We start from the raw sequence: 19,758 nt of genomic DNA on the forward strand, positions 1-19,758 counted from the left end.
AAGCAGGAACTGCACACTAGGGGTGGGTTTTAATAATCGATTCATCGATTAAAATCGATTCTGGCTTGGATAACGTGAAATCGATTCATTAAAATCCTGAATCGATTTTTTAATATAAATTTATTTTGCCCGAAACGTCAGAATCTCAGGTGAAACCTCACAAAATTTCAACAACCACCAAACAGCTAAGACAGTAAATGAGAGCAGGTACACGGATTCTGCACAAGGACGTAAACACACAGCGCGGACCCGCGGATCAGAATCAGTGAGATGTCGCCTTTCTCACCCGACGGGCGCTGCAGCTTTAAGTGTCTGCGCGCGTTCCCGCAGACGGCAATCACTTTCTGCACAACAACTGCACGGTCACGGTCGGTGCTGAATGCCGACAGCTCGCTGATTCTGATATTTCGGCGGGTAGCGCTTTGTGTTCACGCCCTTTTTGCGCTGATTCTAAAGCTGTTAGTTTTATCTCTCTCCAAACAATATTGACTGAACCAGCAGCAAAAGAAGATCCAGCCTACGCTTCACGTAAACATCGTCATGAATTCCCTCTGACTTTTACTGTTTTGCTTCACCCACGATAAAAATCACACTTCATGCACAGCTCTCTCTCTCTCTCTCTCTCTGTACTGTTTTCTGCATTATTCGCTTGCTTGTTATGCACAACTCTACTGTTGTTTACAGCGCTGTCGGCCGCTGTTATTTTTTTTTTTTTTTCGTTTTACATACTTCCGAAAAGAAAACCTAATTTCTGCCGTTCAATACTGAACAAATTTAAACTTTTTAAAATTATGCAAAATGCAAAACGCTTAGTCGTGTCTCTAATAAAACCGCTGTAACGTCAGAGGTAACGTTCATATGTTGATTAATGGTTTTCTTTCGTTTTTGATGTACTGCAGAATATTTTTATAAAATCCCAGGCCAGGAAAACCACCTTCATGTTTTTCTGTTTTATCTTCAGCTACTTTGACACAAAGGCATCTGCTGTGACGCTCACACCTTTGATAAAGTCTTGCGTGTGTCTGCTTCCTTTTTATAGATACAAAAATATGTCAATGTACTGATCTGAATTATAATATTTCTGACTGTCAAAATTTCCCAGATTCAAATCGAATTTAATCGAATCGAATCGAATCGAATCGTGGATCGAATCGATTCGGGACCTTGTGAATCGGAAATGAATCGATTCTAGAAATCAGTGACGATACCCAGCCCTACTGCACACCTAGCTGTCAAAAGTTTGGCAGCATGAGTACTGTAAAGTTTTGTAGGGTCCTTGTTAAAAATTCCACAAGCACCACACCACATTTGTCATATACAGTTCCATTTTGTACAGGACATTTTTGAAATATATATATATATCCTAGTTATCCACTTGTCAGTAATTTTTGAGTAAATGGATGTCACTGATAAATCAGTGGTGATTCACCTGCAAATGTTTTTAACAAACTTTGTTTTTTGTAGAATTCATCAGCAGCTGTGGAAAGATGCATTTGAATATCTTCTGGTTCCACTTTTCCTTAGCTGGAAGCTGAGTATTGCTGATTTCTGACAAGGAAAGGACAAACCTCAGTGCTTATCATGGGTGTTACATCCTCTGTGCAGCAATTCCAGAGAAAACGAGAGAGCAACGACCACTCATTAAGACCAGCCAGAAATCTGTCCCTTTCTGGCAGCTGTGAAAACTTCCAATAAGAAAGTTTGCATTCTTAGAACAATGCTGGATCATGTGTGATGTGTCATATGAGGATATTACATTTTGCCTTAATTCTGCTCAATTAAGTGTTTTGATCGTTGATCCAGTATGGCAGCTTTGTGTTGTGCTGCAAGTTAAAACCCATTGTCCTCATGAGCACAGCATCTAACAACTCTCCTTAAAAAAAAGTCGATTGACTTTAACTGGACACAATGGTTTCCAGTGGGAGATACATTCATCAGTCATCCGTGACACTGGAGAAGTCACCTGGATGAGTGATAAAACAATTTTCCATGGAAAATCCAGAGGAACTAAACTTTGTTGTTGTTTCTTTGGGCTCAATTTTGCCTGAGGCTGAAATTGAGCCCAAAATGTTTTCTTCTTTCAGAAGAATGTTCTTCTGAAAGAAGAAAACATTTTGCCAATAAGCAGATAGAAAGATTGTTGAACCAGGTGGTATTCTCTGGAGTTTAAGACCAAAACTGAACTCAGTGAATTGACATTAGACTGGAATTCATAAGATGAATAGAAATACTGCTGAAGCTGAATGATATATATATATATATATATATATATATATATATATATATATATATATATATATATATATATATATATATATATATATATATATGTGTGTGTGTGTGTGTGTGTGTGTGTGTGTGTGATCTTTGTTTTCTCCAATTCACCAGGTCTGTAAAGTTCAGTATGACTGTGGTACATGATACAAAAGAATAAATACAGAAGAATAACAACTTTATTTGAATAACTTTACTCTTCTTAAAAATAACTCATAAAACAAGTAAAAGTACAAATGTGTACAAGTTAGAGACTTCCTCAGTAAGTTTACACTCTTTTGGAGTGATTTTAATTGTGTGTTAAAGAAGAAAGAGATTAGAGGTAAAGTAGAGGATCCAGAGTCCATCACTGAGGCCGTCTCTCCTGCATGAAGTCCAGGTGCTGGTTTTCCAGTGTGTGCGTCTGATGGCCCAAAGCTGACTCAGAGCCGTAACACCATCAATGGCTGCAGTATGGAACAGATGTGGGTGTGTCCTCATCTCCCAGAGGAGTCCAAATCGTCATCAAACAGCCCTATAGACAAAAAGATGTGAAAATATAAACAACCAGACTATCAGCAGTGATTTAAGTACTTTAAGACCTCTGTGAAAATCATTTACAGTATATATCACAGAATTTAAGGCCTTTATAATCACAGAGCATACAGAGAAAAGTACTAAACAATCAATTTCAGCTTTCATTTTTCATGATGTATATTGTATTAATAATTAAATTTCATTATCTGTATCTTTACCACACATTTGCCACACAGGTGTAGATACTATAGGTTCAGTGAATGCTTACATTGCACTGATTAGAATATACTGGACATTCAAAGCTAAGATTCAGCGCACTGTGTTAGAGGCTGGGATTTGATGAATTCATCATATATACAACCTTTGATCATCATTTATGTCCAGTTGAGAATGAATCTGTGCACTCACATATTAAATGAACTGAAATCAGTAGTGTGATCTCCAGTCTTGATATAAGGAATGAGTACTGACAGCTGTTATTTTAATCAGCCTGTCTCAGTTGTTTTAACTCTAAGTACCACAGAGTAATGTGGTAACATCTGGACTGACGAGTTTACTGTCAGCATTGTAATCGCTAGTTTAAAGGCTGTAGGTTGCAGCCATTGCTCTAACACTGTATAAATGTAACAGGCCTCAGTGCTGGTTCTAACAGTCTTAGCTGCTTCCAGCTTTATTTGTGAAGAGCACAGCAGCTTACAAAACACGCAGCGAGCTCGTACAGCTGTGATGTAAAATGTTCATAAGCTAAGATGTCCTTAAAATAACGGGGCTACGTGCGGTGATGCTAGCGTTAGCCACGTTAGCACCTTACCTTCAACAGGTGGTCAGACTGTGTAGACAGGCACTCAGTCAGAGGTTGGGCTCTCCGTTTCGCTGCAGGGTCCCTTCATTCTTCACATATCCGTGTCGAGCCGAGTGTAAATCCCGACGCTGAACGGCCTTTGTACAAGCACACACGCTTTGTAGCAGGGCGAAGCTATGAGCTAGAAAAATCCAGGCTGGCAGACAGCCTGTGTCTGACCAACCAATCAGAGAGCTCCTTACATCCCACGGTGTGGTTAATTTGAATAGCCTCCAGCAAGTTGTTAATCGAAGAGCTAATCCAGCAGCTAATCCAGCAGCTAATCCCGGAGCGAACAGGAAAGGGAAATGGATTTTGAACTGCAGTTTATTAAATTGCAGGTGGAAAAAGGATTTTGAACTGCAGTTTATTAAAGTGCAATTGGAAAAAGGATTTTGAAATGCAATTGGAAAAAGAATTTTGAAATGCAGTTTATTAAATTGGAATTCAAAAATGAATTTACAATTGCAGAATTTATTCTACAATTCATTATTAAAGCACAGAAATTTTTATTTCGATGCGCGTGGCTCTTGTGGTCCTCCATAATTATTACATTCTTCAATATTATAGTTTATTCTTTTTGGGGGAAGTGTAGCTTTAAACTAGGGCTGGGCGATATGGCCTAAAATTGATATCGCGATATATAATTTTCTTCTGTATAACGTATTTTCTACACTATAAGGCACACTTAAAATCCTTTAATTTTCTCAAAAATCGAGAGTGTGCCTTATGTATGAATTCTGGTTGTGCTTACTGACCTCGAACCGATTTTGGCGTGCAGAAATCTGTTAAAAAATGTTTTAGTACAACTTTGGTAAGCCGCACTGCTTGATGGATTGTCAGAGCATTACGACTGTCATAGTGAGAAGCTTCGCGGAGTAATCTGGGTCCAAAACTCCATCCGCTTCAGGTCCCAAAGTCAAACGAACACTAAGAGTTAAAAACGGTCTAAATTCTTTCATCTTTAATTAAATCATCAGTGTTGCTGCTTTATCAGGTGTAACAATTAAGTTTAACATCCATGAAAACAGAATTTATTCAATTTAACAGAGTTAGATGTTAACAGGAAGTCAGCTCGCTAGTTTCCACCTAAACATGACATACCATGTTCTGACTGAGAGATTTTTGAAACTAATTAAAACGTACAGCTCTGCTACCACTTCCAACATAAATGAAGACAGAAAACTAAACAGCAGTGGCGTTTGCAGGGTTACTGAAGTTGGACTACCTCGTAGCCTATATAATGTTGTGCTACATGATTGCTAGCGACACAGCTATGTTAGCATAACATTAGCACAGTGAAGCTGGAGGATGAACGGCAACTTTTTTTCCACTCGATAAAAGTTAAGGTGAGTGATTCTGGTGGTCAGGGACAAATACAACCGCATAGCAGGATGCTATACACGGGCCAAACTTCAGTCCGGAGAACAACTGAGATAATCCATGCACAATACGAGGCTAGTTATTAATATACTGCCACAACATGGGAACAGAACAGCTGTGAGAGAATTCAACATTAATGAATCAATGTTACGGAAGTGGAGGAAGCGCAGTTTTTGGCTTTCCCACTATTTCAAAAGTGCTTCATTTCTTTGCTATGACTGTCGCCCGGCATAATTTGCAGATGATAATGGTCGTGTCCAAATTCATGGGCTGCATCCTCCTGAGGACCGGGCCTTCGCAATCTAAGTGGGCCGGGTCCTCAGACGGTCGGGTAGGCCGGAAGTAAACGGCAGTGAAATTGGACGGTCTAGCCTTCTGATTAACGTCACCGCTGTCTCGGTGGAGTTTAATAAACTCGGCCGTCTGCTCCTTGCTATGTAAAATATAACAGTACACTGGCGTAAATTCTCGACTGTCTCACACTTCTGTTTAATCAGTTTTCTGTTTGACGTTTAGTCAGCTGTATAAAAACCAAGGAGGAACCCACTCGGGGGATTAATAAAGTTTTATTTTATCTAATCTAATCTAATAACTTTAATCTCAGCCAAACCGATTTACTCACGAACAAACAAAACACTGAAAAAGCCCAACAATAACATTTTTAGGTTGTCTCAGGTACTTATATACCCGAGTAGCGAAAGTCCGCGGTGATCTGAAAATGATGTGCCGGGAGTTGTGCCGGGAGTTGTGCCGTTCTCGGCGGCTTCAGTGACCCTCGAGCTCCCGGCTAGCTATCGAGCTGGTGGGTAACAGACATCTCCGAAAACGTCGAAGCACTTTTCCAAATATGCGATATCTTGATAAACCGAGCAGATATTTGATGTTTACACAGCTACTTTCTCGCCTGAAAATATGTTAAAAGTTTATTTTGTGACCCAGAAAAATTAATAAGAGTAATTTTAAAACGTAGTACCGGCCGCCATTACCGGAAACTAGAGTTTGGCTGGGCCGCGCTATGAATTCTGGGATATGGTGGGCAAAGAAGGATACATCAGACCCATCCTCAAATTCGGAGAAAATGAGGACCCATTTGTCGGCTGCATTCGGAGCAGCCTATGAATTTGGACAGCCTTCGGCGCGTCGCTGTGACGTAATCGGTCTACAAATGCGGCCTCAGGAAGAGGCAGCCCATGAATTTGGACACGACCAGTGGTTGTAGCCGCTGCGATGCTTTTGACCAAAACAGGCGCAGCTTGATGACATCATCAACATGCGCTATCGCGATAGAGCGATATAGTCAAAATCTCTATCGTTGGCCAAATTTATATCGTTCCTATTGTATATCGTTTATATTGCCCACCCCTACTTTAAACCTTCACATAATTCAAGTCAACCCAACAAATCAATCTGAACAATCACAAGCGGGAAAAACTTCTGAAGATAAAATAAAATAAAACCCAACATTCAATCCACAACATGATTAAAAACATGATTCTCCCAAATCACCAAGAGCTGCACATTAACCAGCACAATATATTTTTATTCTCTGTGCTTTCAAATATGAACACTGTTTACTTTCATCTCTGTTTCATTAGTTTTTGTTAACATCTTCCTGTGCATCACTTTACAGCAGCCAGACTCATTAAAATGAGACTTTGTAGGAGTTCACTTCCTCTCATGTGTTCATCCACAGCAGCTGACTAAAGGGGGGGGAGAGAAACAATGCTTGGACACTGCTAGCACGGGGCTCCCACACAAACGCAAAGCAGGAGATGAAGCATCACTGAATATGTTTGCAAACCAACTTCATTCTAAGCCAGAGACTAGAAAATATGGTCACAGGTGTGACCAAATATTTTGGTCACAGGTGTGACCAAATATTTTCGGGTAACAAAAAAAAAATAAAAAAATAAAATCTCTGCAACTCTCCGTGTGGTCAACAACAGATACACATTATGCCCCTATCGTGGACTAAACCAATCAGAGATAGTCAGGGGCGGGACCTCTCTGATTGGCCCTGGTCCAGTTGAAAGTGCAGGTGGAAGAGAGAGGTGAGTAGCTTGAATATCGATTCATTAACGGATTCCACACAAAGACGTAAACACAGAGCGGACCCGACGCATCAGAATCAGCTTTGTCTTTCTCGGCTTTCTCACCCCACGGCCCGAACACTGACACGCTGTCGGAGCTTAGCGATTCTGATGCGTCGGGACCGCTCTGTGTTTCCGGCTTTTTTGCGCTGATTCTGAGCTGCAGGTTTTGTCTCTCTACAACCAAAATTTGCCGAGCCAGCAGCAAAAGAAGCAGCAAACTAGGCTTCACATTTGATCAATGTCGTCATGAATTCCCTCTGACTTTTGCTGTTTTGCTTCCACCACGATAAAAATCACACTTCATACACAGCTCCCTCTCTCTCTCTCTCTGTACTTCAAGAACAGTTTCCCGTCTCAAATCGCTTCTTTCTGCATTATTCATTCGCTTATTACCCACCAGTCTACCGTTGTTTACAGCGCTGTCTTTTTCTTTTTTCACTTAAATGACCTCGGACAAGAAAGCCTAATTTCTGCTGTTCAATACTGAAGAAATTTAAACTTCTTAAAATTATGCAAAATTGCAGAACATTGCAGAATATTTTTAAGGTTATCTGCTATAAAAAGCCAGACCAGGAAAATCTCCTTCATGTTTTTCTGTGTTTTATTCTCAGTTACTTACACACAAAGGCACCTGCTGTGATGTTCACAATTCTGATGAAGTCTCACATGTATCAGTACTGATAAATGATCAGAATTATAATATTTCTGACTGTCTGAGGCTAAGTTGAATCGAATCAGGACTTTGAGAACCGGAACTGAATCGATTATAGAAATCAGTGATGATACCCGGCCCTAGTGAGCAGCCTAGGCCCTGACAGAAGTGGATGTAGCTGTGGGTAATAAGAAAAGATGAAAAGAACGATTGATAACTTTTTTGTCAAGTTAAGGCCTGATCTGAAATTCATAGCCAGCTCTGACACGGTGCCATCAATCTTTGAATGCTGAAAAAGCAGCAGTGTATCCAGAAAACACATTATATGCTGCAATAAATGCCCAAGTGTCCCCTCTCCCCACTGCCTTTCAGCAGCATGCAGCAGCAAACAGGTCGTCAGAGGAGGCCGATGTGATGATTAAGTTTAACATTTTCTACAATATTGACAAAGCACACAGGTGTGTTAGTTAATAATTTAGAAATGAATACTGTCTGTATGGACTTCCCCCCCCCTCCCCCAAAGAAGGTGCACATGTAAAACTGTGGTGTTAAGTGATGTGGTTGAAAAATTTGAGTGTGCCTAACTTTTGTGCCAGGACGCCTACATTTTTAAAGTTAGGCGTACCGGTGCGCCCATGTCAAAAAGTTCTCCCATTCTGCAATTCATCTCATGTAAACAATAACGTGCTCACAGCGTGATGTGAAAAAAGGCACATACCTTTGACGTTGGTTGACGAACTCTGTATTCCTCGTCCACACCTAAGCGGAAAAAAAGGAGTTTAAAAAAAATCTCCGTTTTCGGTGATTCGAAACACCGTTTACGTGCTGACGACATTCAATCGTAAAAGACTTAGTAGTTTATTTTCTTACTACCTGTAATTTATTGCAGATTACTTCTATTTGCTTAATTGTTTACTAAATGGGGGGGGGGGGGGGGCGAACATTTTTCTTGTAAAACAAAGGGGGGCCCAGCAAAAAAAAAGTTTGGGAACCACTGAGCTAATAATTAGTTGGTGTTTTTCTCCAAACACTCTCTCACTCTTCTCTCAACGTGTTCACAATAAACTGTGAACAGACACCGAGGAGAGCAGCAGAAGACCTCATTCAGGACCTAAACTCAACATGAACTGAACTCACAGTAAAGTTAGCTCGGTGCTTACCTTTAGATGAGCCCACAAACCGAGAGAAACTCCTCGATGAAGCTGGAACTCTTTCCAAACACAGGAAACAGATCAGGGAGCAGAGACCCACGTGGTTCACGCTGATCTCAGCTACGATCCAGGAGACAAGGGTGGGCAGATCGATGCAGAAATCGATCCAAATGTTGGTGTAGTTTGTTTTATCATCCAAATTCACCATTTTCTTCTTCTTCTGTACAGGGTTTATTGGCGGTTGTCAAACACCAAAATGATGCATTACCGCCACCAACTGGTGTGGAGTGTGAATTGAAACGTCGACCAGCAACAATTTACTCTCTTTTCAGAACTGGAATAAGGCCTGATCACTTTCACTTCTTGAGTCTTTTTGCAGTAAATCAATAAGATCCAGTTTCATTTTTATGTTACTGAGGTTTTGAATCATTGTAATATATCATGTTCTAGAGTTTCCTCTTCTCCACAGGAATCACATTTCTCTGTATTAAGTTTCCTTATCATGAATAGTGTTGGGCAAGTTAATTAGAAAAAGTAATTAATTATAGTTACTAGTTACTTCTTCAAAAAAGTAACTGAGTTATTAACTGAGTTACACTATTCTAAAAGTAATTAATTACTTGAAAAGTAACTATTTTGTTACTTTAAAAAAAAGTTAAACCCTCTGGGGTCCAGGGTATAATTGGCCATTTTTAACTACTTTTATTTTCCCTCCACATTTTACCTTTAAAAACGATTTACTTTGCTTTGTTTGATGTCATTCTTTTCAGCACAACCTCACGTGTCTGAATTTACAGTTATGTTTTCATTTTGACATACTGTATTAACACAATTGATCTAAAATCAGAGTAGATAAAGTGTTTTTTTTTACTTTAACAACCACAAACATGTTTAATTAATCATATTTCATAACTTTAAATGGAAAAATATAAATTGTCAATTTCAAAATCAAAATTTCAAAATCTGATACCTGCAGGTGTATCACTCTTGTTTCTACCTGGAGACAGCAGTCGCCTCATTGTTCTCACACACAACACAAAACTATCCACAACACTACACACAACTACACAAAACAACACATTAACTACACACTCCAAACACGCTAAACGTGACAAATTTCTCACATCTCAAAACTCACTGTCTCTCTTTTCCTCTATCTGTCTCTCTCTCCGTCACTCCTAAAAGTTCTGTTTTTTCTCTCATAAGCAGAGAGGTCTTGCTGCGCTCTCCTTAGACAGTAAACGTGACGAAACTATTAAGGAAAAAAACGCCGCGTATATATTGTTCATCATGACTCTGGTTTTACATGGCCTACCAACACAATTTAAAAACTGGTATATATCACCTTGTTGCTTTGTCTTTAAGTGGTCATGTGATTGACAGCAAACAGCAGCACTCATGCGATTGTTTTGCCCCCTTAAATCAAATCAAAATCAAATCAAATCAAATTACTTTTATTGTCACATCACATGTGCAGGTACACTGGTACAGTACATGAGAGTGAAATTCTTGTGTGCGAGCTTCACAAGCAACAGAGTTATGCAAAAATACAATAACGTAAAACAAGCAAAATATAAGAATGGCTAAATCTGAAGTAATAAATATATGTACAATATATAAGAGTATATGCATTACTGGATGTGTATACTAAATATGTTTTTCTACGTGTGTGTGTGTGTGTGTGTGTGTGTGTGTGTATGTATATACATATTTTACAAATGAAATAGAGTAAAACAATAAAATAAGATATATAAAATATACAGAGGTTGGTATGTGCAAAACAGTGGCATTAATGTACAGTATGGAGTGCATAATGTTGAAGTTCCAGTAGTGAGGGTGAGGTGTCTATGACGTGTTCAGCAGTCTGATGGCCTGATGGAAAAAGCTGTCTCTCAGTCTGCTGGTACAGGACTGGATACTGCAGAACCTCCTTCCTGATGGTAGTAGTCTGAACAGTTTATGGCTGGGGTGACTGGAGTCCTTGATGATCCTCCCCGCTTTCCTCAGGCACCGCTTCCTGTAGATGTCTTGGAGGGAGGGAAGCTCACCTCCAATTATCCGTTCAGAGCACCGCACTACTCTCTGGAGAGCTTTGCGGTTGTGAGCGGTGCTGTTGCCGTACCAGGTGGTGATGCATCCAGTGAGGATGCTCTCAATGGCACAGCGATAGAAGGTCCTGAGGATGCGGGGGCTCATGCCGAATCTTTTCAGTCTCCTGAGAAAGAAGAGGCGCTGCTGCGCCTTCTTCACTGTTTTTTTTATGTGTACTGACCACGTAAGATCCTCAGCCAGATGTACACCAAGGAAGCGGAAGCTGCTCACTCTCTCCATAGCAGCGCCATTGATGGTGATGGGGGTGTGTACTTCTCTGCACCTCCGGAAGTCCACTATCAACTCCTTTGTCTTTGCGACGTTGAGGGTGAGATGGTTGTCTTGACACCAGTGGGTCAGGGCGCTGACCTCCTCCCTGTAGGCCGTCTCATCACCGTTGGTAATAAGACCCACCACTGTAGTGTCGTCCGCAAACTTCACAATGATGTTGGAGTTTCTAGTGGCCGTGCAGTCGTAGGTGTAGAGTGAGTACAGGAGAGGGCTCAGTACACACCCCTGTGGAGCACCAGTGTTCAGTGCGATGGGGGATGAGGTGGTGCTGCCCAGCCTGACCACTTGGCGTCTGTCAGACAGGAAGTTAAGGATCCAGCTGCAGAGGGAGCTGCTCAGTCCTAGATCCTGCAGTTTCCTTAGCTCCAGGTGTTGTGCCAAGAAGTGATTGCCGTCCGCGGGAGCGCGCGCAGCTGCTTAAAGCTGTAGCGTCCACCTTAATTACTTAGATAAGAGGGTCCAGTAGTAGATGAGAGGAATAGGGAAGGATTTGTCTGTGTGTTTTAGTTTGGCTTAGCTGTAGGCCTGAGAGTGTGTGTAATTGTTTAGAGGGAAAGGAATTTATGGACACTGGGGGCCTGCCTGTCATAAAAGGAGACAGGAAGCTGCAGTTGGGGATTGCTGATGCTGATGCTTGTACCTGAGAAACTCATAATTGTTACAACTTAGAAGTAGGTTTGCAGGAGACTCTCCACCTTATCTGTAAATGTAAGACAACAAGAGGCCAATGACCCAGTGGATGCAGAGTGGGGGTCTCAGTGTTTGTAATATATTAACTCTATTTTCTATGTTCTGTAGAAGAATTTGGGGTAGCTTGGGTAAAGAGATTACTTTTATCACAGGCAGGAAGTCACTTACACAGAGACACACACAGTGCTTTGACTGTTACGACGTACCCACACCCACATGCACACTCACTCACGTGCACTTACACATACACACAGGTACGCGCACACACAGGCACTCATGTGCACTCACATAGACATCTCAAATAGACATTGGTGCAGCACAAGTAATTTATTGTATGAAGGAAATTCTCTTTTGTGTTAATATTTTGAACATGCATTTCTGTCATCCTGTTAACTTAGTGGGTTAATAGCTGATATGCAAATTAGTTGATTGTTACTAGCTCAGGGAAGGATGACTGGATTATAAAACAAGTGAATAAGATGTAGCAGCGGGTTGAGTTTGCTGTTTCTGATGTATGAGTACACTTTAGATATACACTCTGAATACATAAGAACAAACTTGTGTCGTGAAATACACGGCAACATGTTACACGTTTACTTTTGGAGAAAAAAAAAGGAGAAAAGCTAAATGAAATGATTGGGTCTGTGAAAATGAAAAATGAGTGAAAAAGCACAGACCTGGGGAAGAAATTCACATTCCAGTGATGAAACATTGATATGAAGTGTTTAGGAAGCTTTAAATTGTGAACATTTGTGTTGTGTGAACTGTGCAGCTGCTAATAAAAAAGGGGGAAATTTCTCTGTGTATTTAGCAGGTGGAAGTATGCTGGTTGGCCCCAGACTTTCCAGAATTGTTTGATATTCTGAAGCACTTGTGGGCAACCAGTAAATATGATGTGGGGAAAATGAACAAAGGTAGTGACTCTTAAGTCTGATTTCAAACCATGTAAGCATCAGTTATTAATTGAAGCCAGAAGCAGTGACTGCAGCACTGCATGGCAGGTTCTAACCCCTACAGCATGTTGTTTCACCTGAAAGAAATCTGTTGATCCAGACCGGACCTCCGGATGCTTCACTGCTAATGTTTTTTCTGAGGGTCTTTGTGGAGCATTCGGCATCACACAGGCAGACATGAGTGAAATAAAGCAGGTTGTGCAGTGATTACAGAACATGTTAGTGTGGGGCTCATTATCATACCATTGTTGAGCTCAAAGTGTGAAAACAAGTGAGTGACATTACTTAAGAAAAGTTACTGGTTACAGTAGTTTTAATTAAACACATGGGATGATCCATGGTTCGGGCAAATTATGGCAACAGTAGTGTTTTTAATTAATGGGGAAATAAATTGCATATGGCACACTTTTGTCTGTGGTGTTGGATGGCTTATTACTCTTATAACCTACAGTTGTTTGTAAGAGTGAAGTTTGTATTTACTCACCGATTTTGGTTTCTAGGTAATTGCGGTGTGGATGCAGGCTCCAAGCAGAGCCAAGACTTAACATGACATTAATACTAATTTTATTCTCTAAACAGGGTTTACAGGGCTAGAGCGAAGTTACTCTGGAGGAGAAGCCCTGATGTTGTCCGAGAAATGTCTTGTAAATGCTGTTAAAGTGCTCTGTGTGAATTTTTGATGTGGATGACTGATTTATAATAAGTTACATAATTTCATATATATATGTATGTATATGTATGTATATTCAATTCAATTCAATTTTATTTATATAGCGCCAAATCACAACAAAAGTCGCCTCAAGGCGCTTTAAATTGTACAGTAGATAGCACAATAATAAATACAGAGAAAACCCCAACAATCATATCATATGACCCCCTATGAGCAAGCACTTTGGCGACAGTGGGAAGGAAAAACTCCCTTTTAACAGGAAGAAACCTCCGGCAGAACCAGGCTCAGGGAGGGGCGGGGCCATCTGCTGCAACCGGTTGGGGTGAAGAAGGAAAACAGGATGAAAGACATGCTGTGGGAGAGAGACAGAAATTAATAACAGATATGATTCAATGCAGAGAGGTCTATTAACACATAGTGAGTGGCTGGAAAGGAAAAACTCAATGCATCATGGGAATCCCCGGCAGCCTACGTCTATTGCAGCATAACTAAGGGAGGATTCAGGGTTACCTGGTCCAGCCCTAACTATATGCTTTAGCAAAAAGGAAAGTTTTAAGCCTAATCTTGAAAGTAGAGATAGTGTCTGTCTCCCGAATCCAAACTGGAAGCTGGTTCCACAGAAGAGGGGCCTGAAAACTGAAGGCTTGCCCTCCCATTCTACTTTTAAATACTCTAGGAACATCAAGTAGGCCTGCAGAGCGAGAGCGAAGTGCTCTAATAGGGTGATATGGCACTACAAGGTCATTAAGATAAGATGGGGCCTGATTATTTAAGACCTTGTATGTGAGGAGCAGGATTTTGAATTCAATTCTGGATTTAACAGGAAGCCAATGAAGGGAAGCCAAAACAGGAGAAATATGCTCTCTCTTCCTAGTCCCTGTCAGTACTCTTGCTGCAGCATTTTGGATTAGCTGAAGAGTTTTCAGGGAGTTTTTAGGACATCCTGATAATAATGAATTACAGTAGTCCAGCCTGGAAGTAATAAATGCATGAACTAGTTTTTCAGCATCACTCTGAGACGGGATATTTCTAATTTTAGAGATGTTGCGCAAATGGAAGAAAGCAGTCTTACATATTTGTTTAATATGTGTGTTGAAGGACATGTCCTGGTCAAAAATGACTCCCCAGATAGCAAGACGACATTGAATCTATGTTGATTTTTCATCCGAACCGTCGTATATGGTCGGGGTTGAAATGCCAATGTTGTAACAACATTGAAATACTGTGGTAAACCGACGGTCTTACTATAGGGACGTTGTAACGATGTTGATTCACCGTTGTTTTTTTGTCATTGATATTTGATCTATTTATAGTCGACCAGGTGACAACAACAACATCGAGAAAACGTCTATTTATAGTTGACGATCATTCGGCTCCGGTCACCATCAAAAACCATCGATTTGTAGTTGAGCATTAAATTGCATTGCAACTGATCGGGTATAAAGTACCAGAGAAAGTAGATTTATTGTTCATTTGTTATCAATGCCTTGGTGTGGTTCACCAGCTTTAAAAAATCGTGTCTACGTGCAATTTATGTATAGTTGACCGGGAAATTAAAGCAGCGATCACTTGGACTATTCCGCAGCACCCCTCTCACATTGGTACACCCCCCCCCCCCCCTCCCCCGGTATTCATTGTCTTCTACAGTAGAGCGGGACATTTAATTTACTCTCAGCGGAATTGACCGGAGAAGGCATCAGTTCATGCACTGCACTGGCCCGCACCACGATTAGTATAAGGTAAGAATGAATGATTTTTTTTTCCTACTCGGTATTTCCATGTTTGCATTTGAATAACAGTAAAAAAAAACTTGTTAATGTTGTACATTAACAAGTTTTTTAAATTGTGTCTACTTCTTACAATCTGGCAACAAATAAATTGCACTGCGAACAAAGTATATCAACAAAGAAAACATTTTCGTTTCATAATTTCTTCGTTATATTCCCTTACAAAGCTAGCTTTAACGCTTCGAGGTTTCCTTTGTTCTTGCCGTCGCCTCGGCGCTTGACCCAGACTTTCGCTCTGTAGTTGCTTAGTACTACAAAAAATTCTAAATCTGTGATATATGATTGATAAACGTAAAGTTAACTGTATAAACGTGTTCAATGACTTTGTTACTTTTGATGATTGGAGAGCACTCGCTTCAATGCGCACACGAAAACTTTAGACTCAGTTTGAAAGCTCACGCAGCATGCCCACGTGACTGTACGTTGCACGCTCACCTAACTTTAAGTTGCACGCGTACATGACTTTCCGTTTGTGCCTTGAATAATGAATAAGGCTACGTCCACACGTACCAGCGTATTTTTGAAACCGCTGATTTTTCTATGCGTTTGCACCTTTTGTCCACACGTAATGTATGTCTGGCCGTACATTGTGTTTGTATTTCCAGGCACATTTCACGAAGCAGAACGCAGTCTTCAGAGATATCCACGTGAACGCTGTGATACGTCTGACCTTCAGTCCGAAGAAGAAACCCAGACCAGTCTTAAAAGAAAGCACAAGTAAAACCTTTTTATTCACAAACATATCTTTGATTGTTAAGAATTTATGATCTTGTCTTTTATACATATCTGTGGTGCTTGCATACTGCAATATCACCACATAATATAGTCCAAAAAGTGGAAGTTTGTAAACTTTTTAAAAATGCAAAGCCGTGTACACTTGTGCACTTCAAAAATTCATTGTATACTGTACCTTCTTGCACGTCTCTGTTTCCTGTGTGTGTTGTTAGAAATCAAACTAACTTTAGGAAACAATATGCCAAAAGCATATTTAAAATTACTTAAGACCGTTTTTAATTTATTTTCTTTAGACCAAATCCCCTGTACACATATACGGACTCAGAGGATGAGCAGCCTACAAAAAAACGGTTTCCCCAGGCCCCTCGAGTGAAAATACCAGGTAATAAAATACTGTCTAGTGTCTTTGTACATATGTGTCTGACACGAGGAAACTTTTTTGACAAGTTGTCTGTATTCTTAAATACTTAAAAAATTATCTTTTTCTAAACAGCCCTCATCACTCCGCAGTCTGCCCCCCAGCCCACTGATAGCAACCATCATAATGCCCCACCCAGCTTCCGGCACCTTTCGCCACTCCGGCACAAACCGACACAGCTTTGCGATCTCCCCAGCATGCAGAGTCTGATGTCTTCCCTATAGATGGTATGCTTTTAAAAAAGTTTTAAAGCTGCATCACAATGTCATTGTACTCTTATCTAAAAAAAAAACCTAATTTATACTCCTGAATGTCATCTTGTTGTGATTTTTTTTTTCTGTAGATTCCAGAGACTCTGTGAAGCCACTATTACAAGGCAAGTTTGAAAATCTTGGAATTTCACAGTTTACATGGTATAACAAATATATGTGACAGGCAAAAACTAGTAAACACTTTTAGCAGTTACAAGAACTAACAAATGAATATCCAACAAAAGGGAATAGAAATACATTGCACTGCCAATACTTTGGTTTATTCTTTGTATGACTTGAAAATCAGGCTTTAGGGAAAACTAAATGACATGTTTCTATCATCAATTACATGAAGTAAACACACAGGCACTTGCATACACATTTAAGACATGAGACTCGCTAATTCCATCTCTTAAAATGTGTCTATAGGTGAGACGCTTTGCGTTGATTGGTGCTGCTGGACCACACTGGAGGTGCGAGTCTGCTGTGTAATGGTTTATGCCATTACAAAGGAGCTGGCGTCTGTACTCAACTGGGCAGGGAAAAAATACCAAGGACCAGACAAAGCAAAAAAAGGGCATTTAAAGAGACAGCGCTGTGCAGATGCATATTTGGTAAGTTTTAACATTTATTGTAGTTTTATGAGCCTAAAGTGAACAATAAAGGGATCAATTGATGTGCTGGGTGTGTTTCACATTTCCTATGTCTGTTTTTTGCTATATTACTTTGTCTTTCTTAATAACAAGACTTTCATGTCCGGTTAATCTGGAGATGGAGTCTTTGGTCTTCGGCTTGTTTTGTCCTCGGGTTGTACACTTTGTACAGCCCGAGGACCCATGTTTTCTTTTTTTTTTTAAAGGATACACGGCACACCATGCTAAGACATATCGCATTTTCAGCTTATAGCTCTTTGGGAATCAAATGCGGCAGTTTGCTGATTTCCGCCTGGTGACTTTCATGTTTATCAGCCTTTACATACTTTCTCCCTGCTGAAGACAATTAACAAGAGCTTATTCATGTGCTCTAATTCCCTTTTTTTGTGTGTTTGTCAATTTTTTTTTTGTCCTAGATGGCCTGGCGCAGCAGGTAGGGGCGAACTCTATGTCTGAGTTGGTCTTTGCTCAAGCAGTCCAGAAATGGCTCAGATATGCTCCAGGTCGTACGGGTGGCGCGCAGGACACACATCATCCATCCCCATCCCGGAGTAAATAATAAAAAGTGACGTGAAACATAGAAATGTAAATAGGAAACTTTGTCTTTTAATAAAGTATTTTGCAAATGATACATGTCTATTGACCTTTTTTGGTTTTTTGTTTTTTTCAATAAAAAGCAACTGTGCGAAAGAGGTGGAAAATCAATACCATATCTCAACAGTGTTTCAATATCAGAATCTGACATTGTTTCAATGTCAACAGTGTTAGAAAATATAACGTCGAATCAATGTCAGGTTTCAACATTGATTCAACATCAAAACCTGACGTTGTTTCAACGTTAAAAATGGGTGCAAGAGTGATGTTGGGTCAACGTCACACTTCAACGTTGCTTCAATGACGTCGCCTGATATTGACTCAACATTGTTTCAATGTTTCCTTGCTATCTGGGTCCAAGGTTCCTCACAGCATTACTGGAGGCCAAGGTAATGCCATCCAGAGTAAGAATCTGGTTAGATACCATATTTCTAAGATTTTCAGGGCCGAGTACAATAACCTCAGTTTTATCTGAATTAAGAAGCAGAAAGTTAGCGGCCATCCAGGTCTTTATGTCTTTAAGACATTCCTGCAGTTTAACTAATTGGTGTGTGTTACCTGGCTTCATGGATAGATAGAGCTGAGTGTCATCTGCATAGCAGTGAAAATTTATGCTATGTCTTCTAATGATGCTGCCTAGGGGAAGCATGTATAATGTAAATAGAATTGGTCCTAGCACTGAACCCTGTGGAACACCATAATTGACCTTAGTGGGTGAAGAGGACTCTCCATTTACATGTACAAATTGGAGTCTATTAGATAGATATGATACAAACCACTGCAGTACAGTACCTGTAATACCTAATACCTAATACCCCACCTTCACCCAGTATGTTACCTGCCACACCAGAGACAATAAAACATTGGACTTATTGTATGCCAACACCAAGGAGGCATACAGCTCATCACCTCTCCCTCCCCTGGAGGGCTCAGATCACAATCTGGTTCATCTCCAGCCTGTGTATAAACCTCTAGTACACAGAGAACCAGTAGTGAAACGCACAGTAAGTAAATGGTCGGCAGAGACTGAAGAGGCCTTGAGGGACTGTTTCCGTTCTACTGTGTGGGACAACCTCTGCAGCCCCCTGGAGGATGACCTCAACAGCATCACAGACTGCATTACGGATTACATGAACTTCTGTGTGGACAACACCGTACCCATCAAAAAGGTACGGTGTTTTTCTAACAACAAGCCATGGATAAATCCTGAAATTAAGGCTCTCCTCAAGGAGAAGAAGAGAGTCTTTAGATCTGGAGACAAACAGGAGCTGAGAGTTGTTCAGAAGAAGCTGAAATGGAAGATAAGGCAAGGAAAGGAAAACTACAGGAGGAAGATGGAAGAGCAGCTGCAACAGGACAACATCAGAGGGGTTTGGAACAGCCTGAAGACAATCTCAGGACAAAAACCAACCCCCCAGGCTGCAGGAAACTTGGGGTGGGTGAATGACCTAAATAAATATTTTAATAGGTTTGATCAACCACCCACCCCTCCCACAGCATCGTCCCCCCTGCTGCAATCTCCTTCATCTTCAGGGACTGCCTGTCCTTCATCTCAGGACTTCACACCTCTCAGCTTCACACCTCCCAGCTCCCAGTCATTACACCCACCCCCGGCTTCTGTGGACTCCAACATACACACCCCTCCCCCAAAACCCCCTCTCTCCATCTCAGCACTTCAAGTGAGGAACGAGCTTCGCAAGATCAAGTTGCGTAAG

At 40.7% G+C, this 19,758-nt stretch overlaps 1 protein-coding gene and 1 long non-coding RNA gene across 4 annotated transcripts in view; one reads left to right on the plus strand and one right to left on the minus strand.

Moving 5' to 3' along the window:
* The window catches only part of LOC134634983 (zinc finger protein 91-like), a 76,965-nt gene that overhangs the window by 13,241 nt on the left and 43,966 nt on the right, over window positions 1-19,758 (minus strand). The window lies entirely within an intron of this gene.
* On the plus strand, window positions 14,746-18,078 carry LOC134634999 (uncharacterized). Its single transcript, XR_010094916.2, has 7 exons — window positions 14,746-15,344; window positions 15,998-16,109; window positions 16,421-16,509; window positions 16,621-16,772; window positions 16,889-16,921; window positions 17,226-17,410; window positions 17,866-18,078. It is a non-coding gene; the product is annotated as an uncharacterized LOC134634999 (long non-coding RNA).

Source organism: Pelmatolapia mariae, linkage group LG9 (assembly GCF_036321145.2).
Source record: "Pelmatolapia mariae isolate MD_Pm_ZW linkage group LG9, Pm_UMD_F_2, whole genome shotgun sequence".
NCBI lineage: Eukaryota > Metazoa > Chordata > Actinopteri > Cichliformes > Cichlidae > Pelmatolapia > Pelmatolapia mariae.